The sequence below is a fragment of the Siphateles boraxobius genome, unplaced genomic scaffold (assembly GCF_051911475.1).
Source record: "Siphateles boraxobius isolate OS27281-9 unplaced genomic scaffold, OSU_SipBor_1 63, whole genome shotgun sequence".
In the NCBI taxonomy this organism is placed as follows: Eukaryota; Metazoa; Chordata; class Actinopteri; order Cypriniformes; family Leuciscidae; genus Siphateles; species Siphateles boraxobius.
Genome location: NW_027509190.1, coordinates 3,204,327 through 3,231,147, shown reverse-complemented (window position 1 = coordinate 3,231,147; position 26,821 = coordinate 3,204,327). Strand labels below are relative to the sequence as shown.

The following is a 26,821-nucleotide window of genomic DNA, read 5'->3' as shown; positions in this document are numbered from 1 at the left end:
CAGCCCAGAGCGAGACCGTGCTTTGGGTCCGAGTACCTGCAGGACCCTGTGGGACGGGTACCTGTGTCCTGGTAGAGCCCCATGAGGACTGTCAACCCATTGAAGTGGCTCACGGGCTGACGGCCATCCACCGTGGGCGAGTCTCAGTAAAGGTGCGGAATGCCAATCCCTACTCCGTGCTCCTTCGTCGACACCAACGTCTGGTTCGAGTTTCCTCGGTACGCTCTGCCCAGGTTCACAAGCATCAGTACGTCTGCTTCAGGCAGGTGAGCTCTGCGGTGGTGGAAGTCGCCGTCCGCCCAGTTGAGGCAGAACCAGGCTCTGTGGGAGGAGGGGTGCCGACCCATTTGATGGGAGAGTCCCTGAAGGGTGAAAATCTGGAGGAGGAACAGGTGTTACAGCTCCAGGAGCTCTTGAGAAAATGGCAACATGTGTTCTCGACCCACGAAGAAGACTATGGCTGCACAGGGGTAGTGAGGCATCAAATACCTACCGGTGAGGCGATGCCTAGCCAAGAGCGGTATCGTCCGGTGCCACCCACCCTCTATGCCGAGGTCCGCGCCCTGTTGAAAGGGATGCTGGAGGGAGGAATTGTTCGAGAGAGCAGTATTCCCAGGGCGGCGCCAATTGTTCTGGTTCAGAAGAAAACGGGAGCTTGGAGGTTCTGCGTTGACTACCGCAAACTCAACAGTGTAACGAAGAAAGATACATTCCCGTTGCCACGGATTGAAGACTCACTCACCTGTCTCACACAAGCGGCGTGGTACTCCACATTGGACCTGGCGAGTGGATACTGGCAGGTGCAGGTAGACGACCGAGATAGAGAGAAGACAGCCTTCACCACCCCGTTTGGGTTATTTGAATGGGACCGGATGCGGTTCGGCCTGTGCAATGCTCCTGCGACCTTTCAGCGCTTGATGCAGCACTGTCTAGGGGGACAACTGGTCGACTCAACGCCGGTATACCTGGACGATGTGATCGTCTTCTCCCCTGACTTCCGCACTCACCTGCACCATCTAGGTGGGAGGAGGACCACCTAGGGAGGAGGAGGAACACAGGAAGTGTTCAGGGCCATGGAGAAATATGGGCTAAAGCTTAGGCCAGACAAATGCCAGTTATTGCAGAAGAAGGTACAGTTCTTGGGACATCGTGTCAGTGCTGCAGGGATATCCCCCGACCCGGAGAAGGTGGCAGCTGTCCAAGGGTGGGAGCCACCCCGGGCAGTGAGACAGGTGCGGTCGTTCCTGGGGTTCGTGGGATTTTGTCGACGCTTTATAAAAGGATTATCTGGGCTTGCTTGGCCATTGAACCAACTCCTTGCTGGTTCCGGACGTGCCCGTGGCAAAGGCTCCCCGTCAGTGCATTGGGATTCCACCTGTGAGACCACCTTCCAGAACCTCAAGCAGGAACTTCTGAGGGCCCCTATCTTGGCCTACGCAGACTTCACCCAGCCGTTCCTTCTGTACACTGACGCCAGCAATGCAGGTTTGGGAGCCGTGTTGGCCCAAGAGCACCAAGGAGTGGAGAGAGTGATTGCATACGCAAGTCAAAGTTTACATCCCGCAGAGCGGAACGCGGCAAATTACAGTTCCTTCAAAATCGAACTACTGGCAATGAAGTGGGCCATGACGGAGAAGTTCAAAGATTACCTGTTGGGAGCCAAGGTGACGGTGATTACGGATAATAATCCATTAGTACACTTGCAGACCGCCAAGTTGGGGGCAGTAGAACAGCGTTGGGTGGCACAACTAGCAAATTATGATTAACAGCTTAAATACCGACCCGGCAGAGAACACGTAAATGCGGACGCCCTGTCCAGACTCCCAGTCATCCGGAGGGACAACCAAACACCCCTTTGTACCCCTGGCCCTGAAGACGAGTTGCTGATGGCAATGGTGGAAGCTCCCGGGACCCTGAGGGCTGTTCCGTCTAGTTGGGGATGGGACCCCGGGCGGTGGAGAAGGCTGCAGCTGGGAGATGCAGACCTGTGTCAGGTTACGTTGTACCTTAGACAGGGATACATGCCGAGAGCAGAGGAAAGCGGGCTCAGACGGTGGGAGTACAACATCTCCTAAGGCAGTGGAAGAGGCTGCGACTTAGAGAAGGGGTAATCTGCCGTTCGATGCAAGATCCCCGAACACAGGAGACAGTACACCAGGTGGTGGTACCGGAGGGCCAAGTCTCGAGCTATTGACTGCATTCCACACCCATACTGGCCATCAGGGCCAAGAGAAGACGCTGTCTCTGCTGAGGAGGTATTTCTACTGGCCTAGGATGGAAAAGAAAGTTGAGGAGTTCGTTCAGAGTTGTCCACTGTGTACGTTGTTCAAACGCAGGAAGGAAATCCGAGCCCCATTGGTCCCCCTGTGGCCCAAAGCACCTCTGCACATCATAGGAATCGATTTCCTGACTTTAGGTCGGCCGACGGATCGATTTCAAAATATCCTGGTGATGACTGACCTATTAACTAAATACGCCTAGGCCATCCCCACTGTAGATCAGACGACAGTTACCACAGCCAGCGCCCTTTGGAGGGCAGTGATACAACCTTTTGGCTCCCCAGAGACCCTAATCTCAGACCAAGGTTCAAATTTTGAGTCCCGAGTGATCCAAGAGCTGAGCCACCTTTATGGGTGCCGGAAGACCCATACGACCTCATACCATCCTCAGGGTAACGGGGGTGCGAAAGGTTGAACCAGACCCTGTTGGGGTTATTGGGGACCCTAGAGAGTGAACAACAGGGCCAATGGGCCGAGAGTCTCCCCTCTCTGTTGCAAGCCTATAACAATAGTGTGCACAGTATCACCAGGTATGCTCCTTCCTACCTTATGTTTGGGCGCCATCTCCGCTTACCTGTGGACTTGCTCCTGGGGACCGAGGCTGCAGAAAGAGGGTATAGTACCACTGACTGGGTGAATCGGCACCACCACCAACTGCTCGATGCCTACCGACGAGTCTCAGATCATCTGAGTGCAGCAGCCGCCAAGAACAAGCGGCTATACGACCGGACTGCCCGAGAGGCCCCTTTGTTACCAGGGGAGCGAGTGCTGGTAAGGGACAACCGGCGCTCAGGGAAGGGGAAGCTCCGCGATCGCTGGGAGTCGACGCCATATGTGGTGGAACGACGACAAGGGCCTGATGCTCCAGTTTACTCGGTACGACCCGAGGGGAAACCAGGACCGATACGGGTGCTCCATCGAAACTTGCTCCGTCCATGTCCGAACTATTCGCAGCTAGCGGCCGAGGCCCCAAGTGCGCCACCCGCCCCAGAGGTACTCATGGTAGGGTGGTCTGTGGTCCCGAGGGACCCTGAAGTTGAAGCAAGAGTGGCTCCGCCCTCGCCACTCCGACGGTCTCAGCGGGACACCCGAGGACAGCCTCCTGAGAGGTATGGCGAATGGAATTGAAGAACACCGGTTCTCGGGACTAGAACCGATTGGCGGGGGGGATGTCACGGGTGACAAAAACGCGTAGTGAGCGGAACCTTCTTGGTGAGTCACGAGTTTCTCGAGGGAACGATTTGTTTGCGACACATCCCACTCCAGTTCCAGGTGTGGCAGAAACATTGCCCGGCCTGATTAGCGCTAATGCACTGCAGGTGCAAGAGAGAGAGGAGCGGCGTTCACACAGGTGTCCGGCTTCACAAGCCAAAGATAAAAGGGCTATCCAGAGAGGTTTCGGGGAACGGGACGTGGATGTGGTCTGTTTTGTTTTTGGAGCAGTTTGGGGCTCAAGCTTTACTCGGGGAAGTTGTCTGGATGTGGGGAAGAGAGAAAGATAAGTGAATTGATTTCATCTTATGAACATTCGAAAAGCTTGAAGAGGATGCAGTGAATGTAAATCTGACTGTTGGGGAAGCTATGTGTTTCAGAGTGTGTTGAGGAGGAACTGAGGATTAAATATCCCCCAAGGGAGTGTAACGAATGGATTGAGGCCTCTGATCAGCCCTATCGTGTGAATGAATTGCAGTGTTTTTGCCTTATTTATATACATTGATTCATGGCTGTGGATTTGAAGTGAACACGAGTGTGGTGTGCTTTTACTGAGAAGCGGCCCCAACCCCTGCTTACACGTTTGTGAAAAGTTATTATATCTGCTCTCCATCAGAAGCCCAGAGTGATACAGCTGAGTTTGGAAGTATGCAGTATCGCTGGTGAAGTAAGCTTTTAAATCACTGTCTCACTACTTTGCACTGACGAACAGTATCCTATGTTGAGAAGAATCCTTTACCTTCCTACTTACCATCTGAGTCTGGAAGTATGCAGTATCGCTCGTGAAGTAATTTTTTTAAATCATTGTTTCACTACTGTGTACTGACGAAAGTATTCTATACTGAGAAGAATCCTTACCTTCCTACTTAACGTCTGAGTCTGGAAGTATGCAGCATCGCTGGTGAAGTAAGCTTTTAAACCACTGTCTCACTACTGTGCACCGACGAAAGTGTTCTATACTTTGAAAAATCCTTATCTTCCTACTTACGGTCTGAGTCTAGAAGTATGCAGCATCGCTGGTGAAGAAAGCTTTTAAGTCACTGTTTCACTACTGTGCACTGCTGAAAGTATCTTATACTGAGAAGAATCCTTACCTTCCTACTTACTGTCTGAGTCTAGAAGTATGCAGCATGGCTGGTGAAGTAAGCTTTTAAACCACCGTCTCCCACTACTGTGCACTGACGAAAGTTTCATGTACTGAGAAGAATTCTTATCTTCCTACTTACCGTCTGAGTCTAGAAGTATGCAGCATTGCTGGTGAAGTAAGCTTTTAAATCACTGTCTCACTACTGTGCACTGACGACAGTATCCTATACTGAGAAGAATCCTTACCTTCCTACTTACCGCCTGAGTCTAGAAGTATGCAGCATCGCTGGTGAAGTAAGCTTTTAAAATCATTGTTTCACTACTGTGCACTGACGAAAGTATTCTATACTGAGAAAAATCCTTATCTTCCTACTTACTGTCTGAGTCTAGAAGTATGCAGCATTGCTGGTGAAGTAAGCTTTTAAACCACCGTCTCCCACTACTGTGCATTGACGAAAGTATCTTGTACTGAGAAGAATTCTTACCTTCCTACTTACCGTCTGAGTCTAGAAGTATGCAGTATTGCTGGTGAAGTAAGCTTTTAAATCACTGTCTCACTACTGTGCACTGACAAAAGTATCCTATACTGAGAAGAATTCTTACCTTCCTACTTACCGCCTGAGTCTAGAAGTATGCAGCATTGCTGGTGAAGTAAGCTTTTCAATCACTGTCTCACTACTGTGCACTGACGAAAGTATCCTATACTGAGAAGAATCCTTACCTTCCTACTTACCGTCTGAGTCTGGAAGTATGCAGCATCGCTGGTGAAGTAAGCCTTTGAATCATTGTCCCACTACTGTGCACTGACGAAAGGATTCTGTATTGAGAAGAACTCTTACCTTCTTACTTACCGTTTGAGTCCTGAAGTGAGCCGTATCCTTGGTGAAGTTGTCACAAGGTGACGAACTAGAGACGGAACTACACAGCCCACGGGGGGATGTTTCCGCCCGGAGCGGTTTCAACTGAACACCAAGCCGGCCTCAGATGCGTCGCTACCATAGGAACAGCAGCCGCTGATGGCAAAGTGACAGAAGGTGCGGCGCATTAAGTGACTGTGTGACGATTGGGACATGTCGCTTTTAGGAACAGACAAAAGCAAAACTTTGAGAGACTGAGTGGGTTGGGTGGGATTGCTGCGGCGTTCAAACTTTTCTTCTTGCTGAGAGAGAGTGAGAGATTTCTGTGGGACAAATCGGCTGGCGAGATCGATCCGTGGGAAGGGAATCCGCTACGAAGAACTGGGTGACGGAGAACAGAGAGGCAGAGGGCGAAGTCATCTATGAAGTATTATCGAGTCCACTTACTGGGGTGAAGATAAGTACCAACCTTCTACTGGCTGTATTATATGTGGGTTATACACGAAAAGATTATATATGAGGAGAAATGACATAAAAAACGGAGTCCAGATGTCTGAATGAGAAGACAGCTGTTAGGATTTGTGATTGCAGTCGCTGAATTCTTCCGTCTAATTACCCCCGCTGTCCAGAGCGAGGAGGTTGGCCGTGACCTTAAATTTCACGGAGTGGATGAGAGTGACGTGAGTTAATGCTGTGTCCCACTGTGTGTGGTTGAAGTGGAGTTATTGAATGCTTACTGTACAGAATTCTGTCACATGTTCATCGGTCTTGCCTTGTGTTACAGTCGGGAGTTTTCTGAGGAAGAGATTAAGTGAAAACGGACTTTAAGCCTGCTGTATTCTGATTCATCATTGATGCTGTTCTGGAGAACGGGGAAAATCCAGTTACCTGCTGTTCTGAGTGTTGAATATCCAAAGCCTGTTGTATTCTGATTCATCATTGATGCTGTTCTGGAGAACGGGGAAAATCCAGTTACCTGCTGTTCTGAGTGTTGAATATCCAAAGCCTGTTGTATTCTGATTCATCATTGATGCTGTTCTGGAGGACGGGGAAAATCCAGTTACCTGCTGTTCTGAGTGCGTCCCATCTGAAGCCCGCTGCATTTGTCTCATCGTTGCTGTTGTGGAGAACGGAGGAAACCTCAGGTACCCGTTGTTCTGAGTGTTGTGTATCTAAATCCTGTTGTACTCTGCTTCATTATTGATGCTGTTCTGGGGGACGGAGAAAATCCAGTTACCTGCTGTTCGGAGTGTGTTCCATCTGAGGCCGGTGCATTCTCGTCTCATCCTCGCTGTTCTTGGGAGTGGGAATAAACCCAGTTACCTGCTGCCCAGTCGACGCCCTTCACAGCCCCAAGCCTTCTGCACCGACATATTGGGAAGACCAAACGTACGTGGAGTACCTACTTGCTGTCCAGTCGATGCTCCTTCACAGCCGTAAGCTTTCTGCACCTGTTGAACTAAGAAGAACCAACTGTATTGAGAGGATTTACCTGCTGCCAGTCGACGCTCCTTCACAGCCCTAAGCCTACTGCACCGACGTATTGGGAAGACCAAACGTACGTGGAGTACCTACTTGCTGTCCAGTCGACGCTCCTTCACAGCCGTAAGCTTCCTACACCTGTTGTACTGAGAAGAACCAACCGTACTGAGAGTAAGCCTTTGGCACCTGAGAGACTGAGAAGAGTCAACCGTACTCAGAGTAAGCCTTTGGCACCTGAGAGACTGAGAAGAGTCAACCGTACTGAGAGTAAGCCTTTGGCACCTGAGAGAATCAGAAGAGTCAACCGTACTGAGAGTAAGCCTTTGGCACCTGAGAGACTGAGAAGAGTTCACCGTACGGAGAATAAGCCTTTGGCACCTGAGAGACTGAGAAGAGTCAACCGTACTGAGAGTAAGCCTTTGGCACCTGAGAAACTGAGAAGAGTCAACCGTACTGAGAGTAAGCCTTTGGCATCTGAGAGACTGAGAAGAGTCAACCGTACTGAGAGTAAGCCTTTGGCACCTGAGAGACTGAGAAGAGTCAACCGTACTGAGAGTAAGCCTTTGGCACCTGAATGTATCGAATAGAATCGAATGTAGTTCTTTAATGAGAACTAGTAATGTAGCTAGTTTTATTTAAGTTACTTATAAGCCATAAGCAATCGTCGATTAAAAGAGTATTTGGGGATTGCAGTTTGCTGTTTGACTTATCAATTTGTGTCGATAAAGTATAATAGGGTGAATCATGTATATAGTGCTTGCATAGTGCATATACTTGTAGCTGTTATGTATCTTTGGAAGTCCTTGAAATTAATAGGTTTCAAAGCGCAGCGCAGCGTTCCGCGTCCTGTCTAAAAGGTGCTTCAGTCCTAGGCGCGCGCAAGTACACGAACCCCAACCCCCCCTGTTTGTAGATAGATAGATAGCCTATATATACACACACACAAACATATACACAAAAAAAGTGTACATGCAGACCCGCTAACAACATGTCTATAATTAACTAAGAATGTGAATTATAAAAAACATGAATTATAGAAAGCATGAAAGGCCCAGTTCCTCATTAAGGCCATTTGGTTCTACTGTGTTAAGAGTGAAAATCCAGAAAGCGTCCCATTGTAGTAGGGACTTCACTATGTCACCTCCTCGCTGGGAGGGTAGAATTTTTTCAATACCCAAAAATTTTAAGGACGCACTGGAACCATGATTAGCTTGTACATAATGCCTCGCAATTTCATAGTCCATATTTCTGTTACGAATTGCTGCTTTGTGTTCTGCAGCCAGTAGCACCTCAATGCAGTACATGAGATCCACGGGGAGGAGTCGGATCAAGATCCAAGGGGTGGAGATGGGTAGGATTAGGGTTGTATGGAGCCACAGTCAGATGAAGCACAGGCTCCGATCACAGCGGCTGATATTGTTTGTGTGTGTGTGTGTGTGTGTGTTTTTTGTACCTGTATGGAGCCACAGTCAGATGAAGCACAGGCTCCGATCACAGCAGCTCCCAACAGAACGGCCTCTGGTTCGGCCGACAGGACCACCGGCAGCCAGTAGCACCTCAATGCAGTACATGAGATCCACGGGGAGGAGTCGGATCAAGATCCAAGGGGTGGAGATGGGTAGGATTAGGGTTGGGTTTAGGGATTAGGGGTGTGTTTAGGGATCAGGGGGCGGAGTTGGCTAGGTTTAGGTGTATGTAAGGTGGGAGGAGTGGATCCGACTCCTCCCCGTGGATTTCATGTTCCGCAGTGAGAACCATCTCCCGGCAGCCCTGAAACACACACACACATCCCTCAGAGCACTGACCCGTGGTGTTGGTCATGTCATGTCAGATACCTGAGTGTAGAGACCTGCACTTCTGCGAGACTACCCCGGGACCCAGCGCAACCGAGTGCGGCGCGGGACAATATTTGATGGGTGAATGCGGGTGCGGGCGGCAAGATATTATTGTGTGCGGGTTGCGGGAAAATAAAATTATTTGTGGGAAATATAGAACAAAATAAAATAACTAGAAACAAATAAACCGTTATTTATCTAATGCACAACCAACAAGGATAACTAAAATAAAAACGATTTACAGGCACATGGTCGGAAGCTAACTCTCGCGTGGTTCATAGGCGCAGAACAGCCAAGCCTACCACACAGAGGCAAAATGTCTGCACCGCATGACACACGCCATGTACTTTGCATTCCAGCTTCCAGCGCACCATCGGAGAGGGCTTTCAGTATTTGCGGTCGCATACTGGAGCAGAGACGGATTAATCTGAAGCCCTCATCAGTGAACGACATGCTATTCCTGCATGGGCACATTAAGTAGTCATACAGTTTTTTTTTTTATTGTTTTAGTTAATTCAGTTTTTTTTTATTTAGCTAAATATTTAAAATTGGTATATTTTGTTATTGAGGAATAAGGATAGTTTTTGTTTAATGTTTTGAAGGAATTGCTAAAAGCAAAGGCGGCATTCTTAAGCAGTATTAGGCCCTATATATAGGCTACTTTTGAACATGAAAGAAATCCAGGTTTATTATTATTATAAGATACTTTATTAGGCTATACTATAATCATTATGGTATATTTTTATTTATGTACATTTCTTACTTTTTTACTGTATTTATTTGTTCTAAGTTCCTTGTTCATGTTCATCCATTGAATTAAACGCAAATAAAACGAAACATTTGTTTATTTTCCGTTTATTTTTTATTTTATTTTTTATATTCAACAGGGGAGCAAGTGAAAAAAATCACAGAGTAGCAGGCAGAATATGCAATGTATTTAAAAAAAAAAGTACTTATACGTTTACCCGCGGGATTTTGCGGGCGGGAGCGGGACGAAACTTGATTGTTGGGGGCAGCAGCGGGAGAAAACAACATATATTTTTGCAGGAACGGGATAAAATCCGTCCCGCGCAGGTCTCTACCATGTCAGATAAATGAGTGAGTGTGTGTGTGAGTGAGCATTGACCCGTGGTGTTGGTCATGTCATGTAAGATATATGAGCGTGTGTGTGAGTGAGCACTGACCCGTGGTGTTGGCGTGTGTCTATACGAACAGCGCGTTCTTGCTCAGCCCCCCGCACAGGAAGAGGGTTGTGATGTCATATCCTGCCTCTTTCATGGCATCTAGGATGTGTCTGGTGCCAAGCTTCATACAACAGAGACACACAATCACATTAACACTGTAATACTGAACACTTAGTTAGTGTGTGAGTGAGAGTGTGTTTGTGTGTGTGTATGTGAGAGAGAGTGTGTGTGTGTGTGGTGTGTGTCTTACAGCGATGGCCTGAAGAGTTGCTAGATACAGCAGAGCTAAATCATCCAGTGTCTGTGATAAAGTGAGTCCCACAACCTGCACACACCAGCAGTGACATCATCAATCAACTCTCCACCACTGCAAACATTAGTTATAAAAGCTAAAACTATCTGATGTGTCTTTTTTCTTAATGGTTAAAAATAAGAAATTATATTAAACGTAAAGAAAATCTTTCTTTCTAGAACGTAAAGAAAAAAGTACTTTCTAGGGCTATTAACATTATTTTCATGACATTAAGCAAATGTCCCTGTTAAATCCACATTTATGTCCTCTGAAATAAAGGAAAAAAGCCCAAAAATATAATTAAAAAAAAAGATTGTCATTATTATAAATGTTAATTTGGAGTTCATTCTCAATATTCTCATTCTAGCAGCACCATAGCAACTGCCTACCAACTACACTAACAACCCTAGCAACCACCCACAACATCCGAACAACTGCCTGGTGCCAAATTTTGCCGCAGTAAGCACCACTCACATATTCTGCAGAAAATGTACGTCCAGTTATCAGTTTTATTAATAAATAATAAAAAATTAAATTAAATTAAAGGCAGTACAATGAAAACTATTATATTTTTTCATCAGCACTGTAACAAGCACAGCGTTCCTCACCGATCCCCGTGATGTCTGGTCGGCCAGAGGAGAGCGGTTGCCGTGGAAATCAGGCCAGATGTGCAGGCCGGCCGTCAGCTGCTCCGGCTGTGCTGCGTCTCCAGACATGTGCTCCAGATGGAGGTTCAGGCAGGAGTAAACGTGTTTCCCACTGCAGAGAAAAGCTCAGCGATCAGACTGAGTGAGAACAGAAACGCATCAGAGCGGCTGATGCTCACCTCTTCTCCGCCTGCTCTTTCAGCTGCCTCGAAGCGGCGTGTCCGTTCACCACATGGTCCACCTGAAAGCACATGACATCGCTCTAATTAAGATATTCATATATTTTCATGTAAACCATCTGTATATATAGCGTATTATGTGTTTATTGTAACGTTTGTCACAATGTCCTGTAGTACAGTGATGACTGTCTGGAACCAAGCAGCCAAACTACCAACCAACCAATAAACTAAAAAAACAACAGCCAACCAATCAACTACACCAATCAATCAGACCAAACAACCAATTTAAAATATCAACCAAACAACCAACCTAACGACCAACAAAACCAACCAATCAATCAAACTACCAAGGAAACAACCAACCAAAAACCAAGAAAATAACCAAACAAACAACCAACCAACCAAGAAACCAACTAATAAACCAAACAACCAAGAAAACCACCAACCAAGTAAAAAAACGACCAATCAACCAACAAACCAATAAAGACAACAACCAATCAACCAACCACCCACCAACCAAGAAAACAACCAACCAACTAATAAACCAAACCAAGAAAATAACCACCCAACTAATCAACCAATCAACTAAACCAACCAATAAAAACAATCCATCAATCAACCAAACCAAGTAGAAAACTAACCAATCATCCAAGAACAATACAACCAATCAACCAAAAAACCAATCGAATCAATCAACCGATCAATAAACCGAGAAAAAAAAACAACCAACCAAATCAACCAACCAACCCAAGAAAAACAACAAAAACCAAACAACCACTCCTTTCAAGAACAAAACAACCAATCAATCAACCAATAAACCAAGAAAAAAACCCAACCAACCAATCAAATTAATCAACCAACCCAAGAAAAAACCAACAACCAATCGAATCAATAAACCAAGAAAAAACAACAACCAACCAATCAAATCAATCAACCAACCAACAAACCCAAGAAAAAAACTAACGAATCAATCAACCAAACAAACAATCAACCAAGAAAAAAACCCAACCAACTAATCAAAATCTACCAACCAACCAATAAACCAAGAAAATAACAAAACAACCAACCAATCGAATCAATTAACCAACCAATAAAAAAACAACCAACTACCCAACCAATCAAATCAATTAACTAATCAACCCAAGAAAAAAACAACCAACCAAGTAGAAAAAACAAACAAACCACCAATCATCCAAGAAAAATCAACCAATAAAACAAACAACCAACCAATCAAATCAATCATAAATCAATCAAGAAAAAAACCCAACCAAGTTACCAATCAAATCGATCAACCAACCAACCAATCAATCAATTAATCAACCAAGACATCATGGCTCTGTTTCAAACCCAAATAAACTGTCTTTCTGCCAACATTCTCAAGCAGCGTCTTAACACAAAGCACAACCTCATAAATGACTGAAGCTCTGAGCATCAAACAAACACAGATCGCACAGGAGACTCGACTCACAAAGGAGTCGAACAAGGATAAAAACACAGTGAACGCACAACTATTCATAGTTTTCACTGGAGTTGGCTATCGTTTTTTTTTTTTCCGGTGCCAAATCAATACTTTTAAAACGGTACCGCTGCCTAAACGGTGCCTGAACCGATACTTTAAAAAAAGAGCCTCAAAACGATGGTGAATGACATTAAAGAACGGCTTTTTTATTGAAAAATAAATAAATAAAATAATCTTAAAAATTAACAATATATAGATTTTTTTAAAGTATACTGAAATATTTAAAGTGTACTAAATACAAAACACAACAAATTTTCATAATAAATTCACAATAAAACCCAAGCCACCTAACCCAACTACAATAATTTAACACTAAATAGCAGTTACATTTCTAATTAACAGCAAAGTAGTGTGTATTCTTGGTGTGCTACAAACTAGCTTCTCTTTTGCAGAAATATTAACACATTTCTTGTCTTCTCTGGCCAAATATGACACCTCTCCTGACTCCTGACTAATTTATTAGATCTATGTAGGTCTGTTATTGTAGGGACATCAACTTTACATTTTCACACTAAACATGTTGCGGAACAAAACGTGATTGTGATTGGTTGCGTGACGGGCGAGTCAGTCCTTGGCTGATATTTTTTATTCTTAAATACATGTAAGTGAATGTGTTTTGTCTTTTAAGAAACCTTTATAATGGTCATGACTCATGTTAGTTGATCTAACGCATAATGTTCGCCATGTTAGTACGCACCGCAGTTCAGAGAATTGCATCTGTCAGATTTAGGCCTATAGCGCGTCAATTCATCCACTTCTCCCAAAATACATGAAAGTGGCCAATGAAGTGTGAGAAGAATAGAGTAAATTTTATAGTTACCTACACAATATGCATATAAACACTTCTTCAATTTATAATTGAAAGGATTGTTATTGCTGCTTCCATGGACATCGTTGTGTATTTTACAAACAATAAATGTATTGTTTGCTAGTAGGTAGTCTATTTATGTGTCTAATCACACCGGCGTGAACGATCGAGGGAAGTATTTCAACCGACAGCTGAGGCATAAGTCCGAGTACATGTCGGTTACTTATGGCTCGTTTCCGAGCGGTGCGGTACGGTACAGTACAGTATGGTACGCAACTATTTCCGTTTCCACTGCCAAAAGCCATACCACTTTTTCAGTACCCTTCCGTTGGGGTACTTAGCACAGTGGTACGGTACCTAAAGGGTGGAGCTAGACTCACTGCAGAATGTTGATTGGTTGACAGAGAATAGTCACTTGCACGTGCTAAAAGGGGAATGACAACATAAGAAGCACCATTTTTTAATATACAGTTGAAATATATTACTGTCATTGTGTCTCAAAATGTCATTTTAAGAGTTTTTCAGGTGAGAATGTAGTTGTTTAAAGCTGAAATCTGTGGTTTATTTATAAAGATTTATGAAAATTTGATCTAGGTTGTGAGATTCATTCCAGGCGATCACAGGGCGTTCGGCGCTCATGTACCCCGCCTGGAACAGCCTTTACTCGGCTAGTCGTTCTGATGTTTGCCGCTGACGTCTCTGTAGTGGTTAAATATGAGATATAATTCGTCTTGTGTAGACCAAACGGGCGATCTTTGGTCTCGTGAATCTATAATTTGTTCCCTGGCTAAGTGAAGTTTCAAAACTTTATATATTTAGGCTATTTAACTTTACTGTTGTAACGTTAGACTAGAGCGCTGACTTTTGACTGAATGGTTTGCTTTATTTCTTATTGTATAGCTTCTTGTACCTTTTACTTATACTTTTATAATGGCTATTATTGATAAAACTGAAGTTTAACAAAAAGAGACAGAGTTGAGTTTTGTCATTTTTAATTTTATTACAGTGAAGATGAGCACTGTAATGTTGTTTACTGCAACATTTGTTGTTTAGTACAAATGCACATATTGCCTGGACCATATTAATAATTGTAATATTTTTAGAATTTAAATGAAAAGAGGCAGGGTTGTTTTATATTTCGTTTTGTTATGAATAGGCTAACGTTATGCATGCAGTGAATATAACCAATACGCATTGCCTGAACCCCATTTGTGTGGCTATGATGTTTAAGATTTCTTTAACCCTCTGGGGTCGACAAACGCGCCGGCACGTTTTGCTCGATTTTTTTCACATACAGTAGCAGGAAAATAGACTTAAAATACTCTGTCATTTTTGGTCATACACACTTAAGAAATATAAAAAAATAAACTGTTGAATGTCTATTTTTTTATGTGTCCACTTACAATCGAAATAAAACATTGTGCTTTTGTAAAATAAAGAAAATAAACAGGGTGTGCTTTCTGTCTCTCCATCTCGGTTAACCTTTTTTCTGGAGCACGTCTCTAAACTTAAACAAAACTCAGCGAATACTATTCACCCAAGCATGAGCAATATATCTTTATAATCATTTAAGTTTGTACTTTTAAAATATCTAATTCAAAACTAAAATAAATATTCTCTGTTTATGTAATCTATAAAAAAGAGAGGGGTGTCAGCCGATCTCATTATCGTTCTCTCAGCTCATTATTCTGCTAATGTGACACGCCCACGGAGAGCGTGCGGTATTCAAACGCAAATGATCTGAAGCGACACATGCAAACGTGTCAACGTCCCTCATAAACGCGATAACACAACAAATTTAATCATCAGATTAATGTACCTTTTCGGCTTGTGAGGCTGTGACTGTGAGGAGTAATCCTGGGACATTTACCTCAGAACATGTACTGGTTTATTTTCATTTTGAGGAGCGACCGATCTAGCCGAGAATTGTGAGTAGCTACCCTAAGTTTTTTATTCTTGTGCTTTGTCCTAATGTCTGTAAATGCAAAAAGACTTTAAATTTGAATCACGTTTCTGTGTGTGAATGAATTAACGGCACAGATGGGCGCTGTTGTTTATGTTTAGCCTACTATGTTACAGATGAAATATGAAAGATAACTATGGGATCAAATTCCCGCCAAATATATTGCGGCCACGGATCAAAATATAATAAGCGTGAATCAAAAATGGGATCAAATTCCCGCCAAATGTATTGCGGCCACGGATCAAAATATAATAAGCGTGATTCAAAAAATAACAAGCATGAATAAAAACTTTAAACACATTAAAAAATATTTTTCACAAAAAGTTTATTTTAAACTTTACAAGGACTTTTAAGCAGTAAAGCTATCTGAACTCTGGACATATACAAATAATTAAATTCCTCCTTTTTTGAGGTAGCCTACATTTTAATGCGCACACTGGTAATTGGTGTTAGACAATGGCTCATGATTATCCTAAAGCAGCTCTAAAACATCATGCAGTTTTGAAACACTACATTTCTTTGCTAAAATTAAGTTAAAAACGACCATTTTACCCGTCTGAAGAATTTAGGACTTTGACCTTTCAATGCTACACACAGCCTTTATATTATTTAGTTCCATTACAGACAAGGCATACAGTGCAAAAAGTACAAGACGAATACAAAGGCATTTGTGGTACAGTTCAGAGTATGTAAAACAAAGAACAACAACTAAAATTTAAAATAAACCTGTAGCCTTTGTAAAAGGAAAAAAGATGCACAGCCTACCTGGTGATCCGTTACAGTTAAATACGCCATCCTGAAATATTTTCTTAATTGTTGTTGTTAAGCGATCATATAGCCTAGGTAGCATGGTAAATTAATTCTAGACTAGATAGATGTACCATTTGACTAAAGATTAATGAAAATGATAGTGTACAGAGGAGATTACAGAAACCAGGTGGATTTGATATGCAGTGATTTATTATAATTATTGTGTTCATTTGCATAGCTACATAATTGCATATTACTCTAGGATTAATGTTTTAAATATAGCTTAAATTTTTAATACATTAACATGAAAATTATTGAAAAGATCAGGGATAGGTAACGTTTCTGGAGTGCCGCTGTCCTGCAGAATTTAGCATCAACTCCGATAAAAACCTAGCTAGCAGTATTAATAATCCTAAAGATGATGATTAGCTGGTTCAGGTGTGTTTGATTAGGGTTGGAGGAGCTAAACTCTGCATCCAGGAGGACCGACATTGCCCTTCCATGTCATAGATTAAATATGAAAGTAAAGCGGCCAGTAGGTGGTGGCAAGTTACTGTCTTTATAAGTGAGTCATTCATTCAAACTTCTCGTTCAAATCAGGAATTCTTTAATGAAACACTGTTGTGTGGCTCGCAGGTGATCAACGCTCACAGTGCAAGGTCCAGAAGTAAGGCCAGGGCTTTAAAGATGATCTGAACTGAAATTTGAAAAAATGTGATATAACAGATGTATTTTATTTATTCTCATTGGTACAATTATTTAAATGGCAGAATTTGTTGAAAGGGATAAAATGGTATTTTGAAAATGTTGTTGTTGTTACACGGGCGCGCCATGTTGGATTTCAACATTCAACTACGTCACTGGAATGGTAGGCTACTCCGATGCTAACCAACACTATCAGAGCTAGCTTCTCTCTACCCCATGCCTTGTCAACAAAATTATTCTAGTCGTGATTTCTAGTGTTTAATCCTAGGTACGAGAGACAGATGTGTTGAAAACATCAATGAGTACATGAAGCGTCTGACATCAAATGTTTTATTTAGCTACAAGTCCAACGCATACTAGAATCCTTGATGTTCAGCTGAGGGGAAAAGATGTAACGTTAACGTTAGTTCACTGCACAGGATGGGAACGGAATCTTATTCATCCTTCCCAAATGCCCCCTCGCCCAAAGAGTGAACTGCCGGTACACTGTTAAGCTTAACAGTCTGAGAAAAGGATATAAGTTAGCCTGGCCTAGCGCAGTCGCCAATTCGTAAAATACACTGTTACATACCAGCTACTTATGGGGCGCTCCAGCGTCTCAGCTCGGACATCCCTTAGAGATAGCATAGCCTCCTCCAACATGTCTCTCTCACCGCACAGCATCCGAAATGAACGGTGCATGGTGATGCATTTTCGCCGATCAATAAATGTTCCAGGTTGACCTCTCTTCAACAGATCGACTCCGGTGCAGTGTCCATGCTCCGGCAGCGCCCGCTTCCCCCAAACGATCCTGTACTGTATGTGGAGCCTGAAACTGGTCGTTCTCCATGTGGTGGTAGTCAGATACAACTGGCATGTCCCTCACATGCTCAAATGCGTAACTCATGCCATTAAAATTACTCATTTTCGTGTGTGTATATAGGACTTGCAGCTGTTGCTTATATACCTTCGCGGGTCCTACCATGCCAGTGACGTCATCGAAATTGCCAGCGTAACAAACGCAATTTTTGTGCTGCTTAAAAAAAGCTATATTGATATTTTTAGTTACAATTTTTAATGTAAATTACTTTTAATTGTCATAAACAACATGTTATCAACGTTGATTTTTTTCAGTTCAGTTCATCTTTAAAGGTTAATATGATGGATCGTCAGACAGGCACAACTGTCAACTAACGACACAACAGGTCGTCGTCGTTAAAGTGACGAATTTAACGATAACGGATCGCCAGGTAGACGTAACAGGTCGAGTTCCAGGCACACATACAGTTTAACGGTGTCCTGCCACGGAAAGATTTTTGCCAGCTGAGCTGATGGTTATCTTCACCTGTAGCTACGAGAGAACATCAGTACAGTAGCGCGAGTCGCATTGGAGTGACGTCAACTCCCCTCTTCGTTTGATTGGCTAGAGGAGGAGCTGTCAATCTAGAACCAGTGGACCAATGGTGACGCTTAAGCCCGCCCTAATTTACATGAAACTCGAACTGCAACATTTGGAAGAGCAAGCCCAGAACATGGAAAGATGAGCGAAGAGGAAAACAGCACAAGCGTACCAAAAAATAAATTATGAGCAGAAAATGAAAGAGCGCAAAGTACAGAGTTATAAAACCAAGGAAAACATCATTTTAAAGAAAGCATGAAAAATATTTTTTAATGTGTTTAAATTTTTTTTTTCCATGCTTGTTATTTTTTGATTCACGCTTAATATATTTTGATCCGTGGCCGCAATACATTTGGCGGTAATTTGATCCCATAGATAACATTTCGTAGTTTTGGATAGATTATAAAGTTTTTATTCTAAAATATCAAATAAGCTTTTGTCATCCAGTTTCGGCTCATATTTTAAATATATAGTAGGCTATGTTCTGTCAAAAATAAACTCATCAACTAAGTTGTTATTATAGTGTTTGTTCCAATGTAAGCTATATAAAAACTAATGAATCCTTAACTTTAAAATATGTATGATAATACTGTAGGATAATACTGAGGAATACTGTAGTAAGTTTTTTTCATTCTCAAGTGAATCGCGTTTCTGTGTGTGAATGAATGAACAGCAGAGATGCGCTGTTTACCACAACTCGCAAAAAGACAGTTTAAATTTGAATCGCGTTTCTGTGTGTGAATGAATGATCCGCTTTTAGCAAACTATATTGCTATACTGAGATGAGTAAAAATCGACTGAAATATGTTGAAATAAAATGTATTTGTATAAGCAACGTATTAAACTGCAAATTAACATTTATATTTCTAATATAAACGAAAGACCTATGTTACAGACATATGAAAGACAACATTTCGTTGACTAGTTTTGGATAGATTATACATTTTTACTGTAAAATCTTTGCCATCTCAAATAAGCTTTTGTTTGCCAATTTTGCTCATATGTTAAATAGCCTATAGCAGGGGTTCTTAACCTTTTTGATGTCGGGGCCCAAATTTTACAGTACAAAGTGGCCCAGGGCCCATTCAAATATTAGCACTGTATTGGTTTATTGATCTCACCATTGGTTTGATTTGTATTCAATAACTAAATGAAATCCACTTGCAGTTTAACAGGTTATTGTGTATGTAAACATGCACATAGGCTACAACAAGATGCAAAACACACAACAATTCATGGAACAAATCAATCTGCATCAAGAACAAATTTAAAGGCTCAAGTCAGGCATATTAGCCTAACTAGTGCTGCACGATTAATCGTATCGCAATCGCGATGTCAAGCCAATGCGATTATATGAAGCAAAATGCTGCGATTTTATATGAAATAAACAAATAGGGCTATTAACGCAATTAACGCAGCATCTGTTATTTTTGTCATCCTTTGGCTAGTGTTACATGATCCCGCTCTTATTCGTGCGAATGCTTTTGAACCATTCATGCGCGACAAGACAAAAGAGAATTTGCTGTATCACTTGAATCACTGCCTGTGAATGTCACTGCCTGTGAAAATGTATATAAATAAAAATAAAAACAATAAAATGTGTTGCTTAAATAAATAAATGCATAATAATATTTTTCAAAATAAATAAGTTGTAAATTAAAATTTAAATAAAGTGCAAATTAAAAAGTATAGCTTTATAATCTGCAAAATAATTTGATAATTGTTTCAGCAGTCTACATTTTTGCATGGTAGAACCTGAAGTTGCTCTTCATATCTGTTATAAATGAACAATAACAATCACAACAGTCCAATTTGAACAAGCTACAACTCCCTATTTATGTTCCCCTCTTAATGAGACACTTGGGCCTGCTTCACAGATAGTGGTGGGATGGTGCATTGTAACGGCTGTTTCACACCGCAAGCGTGAGCGGGGCTTGAGCAGTGCGTCAGCGTAACTACATCGTCACTGCAGCTGCAGACACGCGAGAGTATTCACACTGGAAGCGTTTGTACAGTGTCACAGTAGCGGCTCCAAAGCTACATATAAGCGAACAATTATTTACAAAGACAACTATACATTTGATTTTAGAAGTTGGTAAACCATATAAATGTCAGTAAACAACAAAACAACCAAGAAAACAGCTCCAATCTTGTCGTTTGAGTCATAGCATATTTTCAATAGGTTTACAAGAATGCAAACTCCGCAGATAAAGCACACACACACACACACACAAAACCGCACACTCGGGTTTGATTTGGGTTGTGCTAGCCTATGTAGCTGTCTGTGTATTTCATAAACTAAAAGAAAGTTTTTATATAATATTTTCTGGCTATTTTACTTTAGGTTTTTTAGTTTTTTATAATACACCATACTTTCACCCAAACTGAATTTGCCTATATTCCTTGCCTTTTTTGCCTACTCTAGTTCTTGTTAAAACTCACTAGACATGCTTATTCTGTGCATTTTGGGCACTTTTTGTGTGAAATAAAATTTATTTTGTCCATCTAAAGTGTGCTTTCACTTTAATGGAGCGTGAGCATCGCAGCAAAAATAGACTCGGCGCCGAATCCCCCGCTTCACTGCTGCTCACGCGACGCTCCTGCTTGACGCTCACGCGCTGCTCCTGCTCGCAGTGTGAATGCACTCATTGATTAACATGCAAGAAAAAAATATGCGCTGCTCACGTGCCGCTGACGCTTGCGGTGTGAAGCGGCCGTAACTGTCTCATGGATAACAGTGGTCATTCTGGTGTCTTCAATTGATAACTAGTTTGGTCCCGCGGCCCTCGCGGCCCACAGGTGAAAAACGTAAAGTTTTTTGCGGCCCTCCAGGTGGCGCTCGGGCCGCGGCCCTATGGTTAAGAATAGGTGGCCTATAGTATGTTTTGTCAAAAATAAAGTAATCAAATAATATGTTATTATGTGTTTGTTCCAATGTAGCCTAGGCTATATCCAAAGTAATGAATCCTTAACTTTGAAATATGTATGATAAAATGTATACTTTAGTTTTTACAAAGAAAGATTGCACTTGAATTGTTGTTGTAATTGTAACATTTTTAATAAAAAAATATATTTACAAGGTAGATGTAAACAAACTATTAAAAGGTAAATATAAGCCTTTTCTTTAAATATTTTTTATTGAGTTTTATTAGTGACAAATTTGGGGAGAGGATACTGTTGTAAACCTTGTTCTTCTTAAGTGTAGAAAAACTCAGAAGCGAAGACCAGGAAACTTGGCTTATCTTTAAAGCAGGATTCTTTATTTGCTTTAGTCTGCTTCGTCCAAAATCTTACCCAAGTCTAACTAAGGCAGTATACATTTTTGTTCATATAACCTTTCAGGGGGAGGAATTACATAAAGGTGGAGACACTCTGAAACAAAAGCATGTAAATGAGGCATACAAGTTTAGGAACTTGCCCTAGACTGAGAGTGTTACCCATCCTAATCCAATCAGCATAACAGTGTAATGTAAATATCCTAATCCAATCAGCCAGACTCTTCACCGATACCTTCACATTATCATAGAGCTTAATGGCCAGGCAGTGCATAAAGACAAAAGGTGATAGTCTCAGTGCTCTGATCAATTTAACTTACAATAGAGAGAGCAGGACAGACAGGAACAGGCAGGTCTGTGACATCAGATGAGAAGTAACAAAACGGTTAATGTCCTATGCCTCAAAATGGTAACTTCCTCAGTTAAAATACTGTTGATCCTAAATTGAAACATTTTAATAAATTTGTAACACTACAACGCCTATCAAGTAAGGGTACTGTTGGCGGTGGAAATGCAAGCCAGATCAGGGTTTACCATCCCAAATCGTACTGTACTGTACCGTACCGTAACGTACCGCTCCGTGGAAACGAGCCATTAGGTACCGGTTCCATATTGGTACCAGGTTTCGGTACACAACCCTTGTTTTCACTATGAAAATCTTCACACCCTGTTAGAAATATATTTTCTCCCTCAGCATAAATCTATAACATAAGAAGGATTCTTTGTTCAGCCTAAAACCGACACGTTTGCACATTCTTTTCTATGTATGTAAAGTTAAACATCTGGTATTCATTAATGAGGAAAGGAGCCCCCTCCCTTCTCCTTTCTCTTCCTTTTCTTTCTTTGTGTTTCTATGTTACACATTGAAGAGCTTCCTCTGAGCTCCAGGCTTGCAAGGAGATTCTAGCGCATACTGCCCATATAAAGAAGTTGTAATATAAAGTCTATATGATATGCCAATGATGTAATGTTTGGTTCTATTGGTTAGACTTATACTCCTCCCTGTAATACTTTGCCTATATAATGTATAATTTAGACATTATGAGCCGAGCATTTTGTCTCCCTCCGGCGCTGGAGTTGTGAATTGTTTATTCATAATAAAAAAACAAGAATTTGGGCACTTCTCGTTTGGACCATTTCATTTCGATTCTAACACTTGGGGGCGTCGTCAGGGATTTCTCCAGACAGGTAAGAATTTTTTTTTTTTACAAAAGAGAAAGTTGATTCTTACTGTCTGCTGAGAAAACGTATTTGTAGTGCCGTGATTTTTACCATATTTGGTGAAATCAGCCTCGTGTTTTAATTAATGCGGGAAGAGCAGAAAAAAGGGAACTGATCTCTCTCTCTTTTTTGTTATTTGTCCTTGTATAAAACGATACAGGACGGTAGCCTCGTATTTTTAATAAAAAATGTGAGAAGAACAAGCAAAAGAGATTTGAGCTCCCTCTTTCGATGTTATTTGTCTTTGTTTAAAACGATACGGGACCGGTTATCCTCGTGTTTTCGATAAATGCGGGAAGAACGTAAGGAAAATTGATCACTTTCCTCCGTTTTTTGCAAGAAAAAAATAGATTTGCTACACAGATAATTTGTTTTCTTTTGCAAAGTCTATTTTAATTTCCCTTTGGTCTAGGGCTATGAATAAATAAATCACTATTTTTTTTCTTTTAACTTTCTCTTTTCTTTTCTTCTCTCTTATTTCTCTCTCTATTTGCCAATTTACTAACACAATTAATTTGAAATTGTATACTTTTCTTTGAGTTCTGTAAGGAACCTAGCTATATGAAATATTAATAATCAATAATAACTTGTTATGATTAATTTTGAATATTTGGGTCAGTTAATTGGATTAACTTGACATGGCTAAATTAATATTACAATCAATTAATCAGTTCGTCCAACGAACTCTTTTGATTATTCATTTATTCTAAGAAAAGGGTATCTTCCCTGGCCACAGAAGAATAATTATTTCTTAATATGTACAGCGTTTTGAGCATGTAGCAAGAACCGAAACCATAAAGGGACTTCGTATTGCAAGCAAATCAGAACCAAATACATAAAGTGCATAAGTTTTATTAACTAAATCATAAACATGAATAAACTAAACACACACATATACAGAAATAGGTAAGTGATAGGATTAAATTGGCAACCGGAGAAAGGGTCTATGAGAAGAACCATCAGAATTTCATTTTCACATTTCATTGAATTGAATACTTGCATTTGTAGTGGGAACAATTCTTGAAGTTGTTGAAAATTTAAGTCGTTGATGGTTCCGGCAGTGTGAAGTGGAAGTTGGTTGAGAGTTCTCTTTCTCCAGGAACGCATGGCTGGTTTGGTCAGGGCCTGGGGCCCTGTTGAGGCCATGCTGAGCACTCAGGAGAAGTGAGGAAGTCGGAAGAGTGAGTGATTGGAGTCGTTGTTGGTTGGAGTCTTTGTTCCAAAACTCCTGAGATTGTCCTTGGTTCTTTGTGAGTCTTCTCTCTCCTGCCTGTGCCCATATCTGGTTGGATCGAGGCCTGCTGGGCCCTGGGGCCCCTGTGGAGGGGGAGGGGGTTCCCCAGGATCACCAGAACAGTGTTGCGGCTGGATGAAAGAACTAAGAGAGGGAGGTCACATGTGGGCTGTCTCTAATAAAGCCTGGAAAAGATCCTCCCCTAAGGGTTGAACTCGACCAATCAGAAAGGTGACATGTCTGAGAGGGAAAGTGGCTCTTAGTTGATTTACGGGTCTTTGTCCCTAGCGTGGTTATACCTTCATTAATGCTCAGATAGCTATAACACATCCACACTGCATTCTAGAAGAAGGTGATGAACATCAAAGTGTGAGTCATTAAATGAGGATTAATTAGGTAGGAGGCATGATACAGGTGAGGTTACATTGATCGTTAGTTGGTTGTATACCAGGATACATACCATAACATATACCTAATAGTACACGAGACAGTCAACCATTTACACTGTTTCTTTCACAGTTTTATGCATGTTCATTTATAGATCAGTTAGTCTATGATTAATGCAGCAAAGTCTGTTTTAAAGAGGGTAACTGTTTCATAGTCTCTCTCTTGTGCATGTGGCCACATTCCTCGGAGGTCGTAAAATCTCCTCATCATGCCCTGTAACATGACACTGTTTCTGCCCCTTGTGTTCGTTCATTTGGGCTGTTAGTTTTGGAGTTTCATAAACCTTTGTATATAATGAATAATTAGTGTCTGATTGGTCCATACCCTACAGTTCCATTTGGCTATATTGCAATTTATTTAAGTTGCATGAAGGAGAAATTTTTGTGTGTGTACAATGGGGAATAAAATTAGTCCACCGTTAGAAAATGAATCTCCGAAAGATTTTATGATTAGAAATAATCAAGCCTTTTTTACGGAGCCATATGTGTCAAATTTAGCTGGCTGGTCAACTGGCAAAACACAATTAGATGCGTTTCCTCGTGACGGCTCATTTAAAGACACATATATGCGTGAAGCAAAATACATGATTTTTGGAAATTGGGGCGATCCCGATTGGGATTATTCGTATATGAAACGTACCTATAAGATCTGGAAAGACATGCAATCTTATTGGAATCGTGGTCCAAAAGTGGATAACAACAAAAATCTTTCTCCCCCTCAAGCTGAACAGCCTGAGAAGGAGAAAGTTATTTCACATCCTGCTGAAGTCAGAGCGCCCCTCCCTCCCAGATATGAGAGCATTCAAACTTCTCCTGTCTCGGAACCTATAAAAAATAAATCCTACCCTGTTGATGAAAATTATTTACTATTTGTGAACACATTTTTGAATAACATGCACAACGAGACTGCACAAATGATTCGAATAACTATAACCAACATTAGTAACATTTCTGTTGATGAATTGGGTAGACGCTTGCGTGAACTGTCGTCTGCTGTGGCATTTGAAAACTCCCGAGGAAAAGTTCCCGCAATGTTCCAAGTAAATTCCACTGTCCAAAATCGCCCGCCACCCAATGTTAGGAATGACATAAAGTGTTTTTTTATGTCACACACAGCGGACACACACAGCGATTTTGCAGAAAAAAAGCTGAGAGATTTCAGCAAAATAATGAGAAACCGATGTTTAGGCGCTCTGATGGCCTCCCTTTCTTTCTCCCTCTGAAAGACAGAGACCTGTGTATCCGACTGAATGGGGAAAGGAATAACAGACATTAAATTCTATAGGAATAGATAATATTCCAATGGTTTGTAATTTGACACCACCTTTATTTGTTACTTCTAATGATATACCATCATTGTTCAAAATGCATGATTTTTTGCAATTATACCTGATTCTTTATTCTGCTTGTTAGGTAGAGATTTAATGCATAAGTTGGGTGTTAAATTAGGATTTGACTCTGACTCTTTGCAACTCATGTTTCCAGCAGCCTTTTCTCTTACGACCGACACAGGAAGTGCTCTCTTCGAGGATGTATCTGCAGCTGAGCTCGGACAGGAAGTAGCTGATGTAAACCCGAAATTGTGGGCGGCCCATAAGGATGACGTGGGACTTCTTGATATCCAACCTTATGTGGCCAATTTGACAATGAATAGGCCTGTTTTTTTTTTAAAAACAATATTCGCTTTCAAAGGAAAAAGAGGAGGGAATTCGACCCCTCATTGATCAGTTTCTGGCTCAAGGCATTCTGGTTCGCACTCATTCACCTTACAACACACCAATTAATCCAATCAAGAAAGCAAATGGTTCTTGGCGCTTAATGCAAGACTTGAGAAAAATTTATGATTTGATAAAACCACATGCTCCTATTGTGCCAGATGTACAAACTATTATTAATTCTATTCCTTTAGAACATGCATTTTATTCTGTCATTGATTTATGCTCCGCCTTCTTCAGCAATCCTGTTGACCAACAAACTCAGCCACTTTTTGGTTTCTGTTTTCAGAATTGCCAGTACATATGGACAAGACTCCCTCAAGGGTTCAGAGATTCTCCGGCTGTTTTCTCCGCTGTAGTGCACGCAAGGCTGAAGGATGTCAGACTCCCTCCTGACACCTGCCTGCTCCAATACGCTGATGGCATTCTCGTCACTGGTGCCTCTGCGGACATGTGTGCTGCTGCCACTACAATTGTCTGCAACGTTTTAGCAGAGGCTGGTTCCAAGGCATCTAAAGAGAAACTTCAGTGGGTGCAGAGGAAAGTCAATTACATCAGCAATGAACTGTCACAAGGCCAAGTTCGCCTGTCTGCGGACAGAGTCAAAGCCATCGCTTTGTTCAAGCACCCTTCAACACGGAAGCAAATGCAAAGCTTTCTGGGACTGGTCAATTACTGTCGATTATGGGTGCCAAATTGCTCCATGTATGACAAAATCCTGCGAGACGCTACGCTGGATGATAGAGAGGACATT

At 41.8% G+C, this 26,821-nt stretch overlaps 1 pseudogene; it reads right to left on the bottom strand.

Annotated features, from left to right (window-relative positions):
- Nucleotides 1-2,071: 2,071 nt before the first annotated feature.
- Nucleotides 2,072-26,821, bottom strand: part of LOC143719440 (FGGY carbohydrate kinase domain-containing protein-like) — a 38,457-nt pseudogene continuing 13,707 nt past the window's right edge.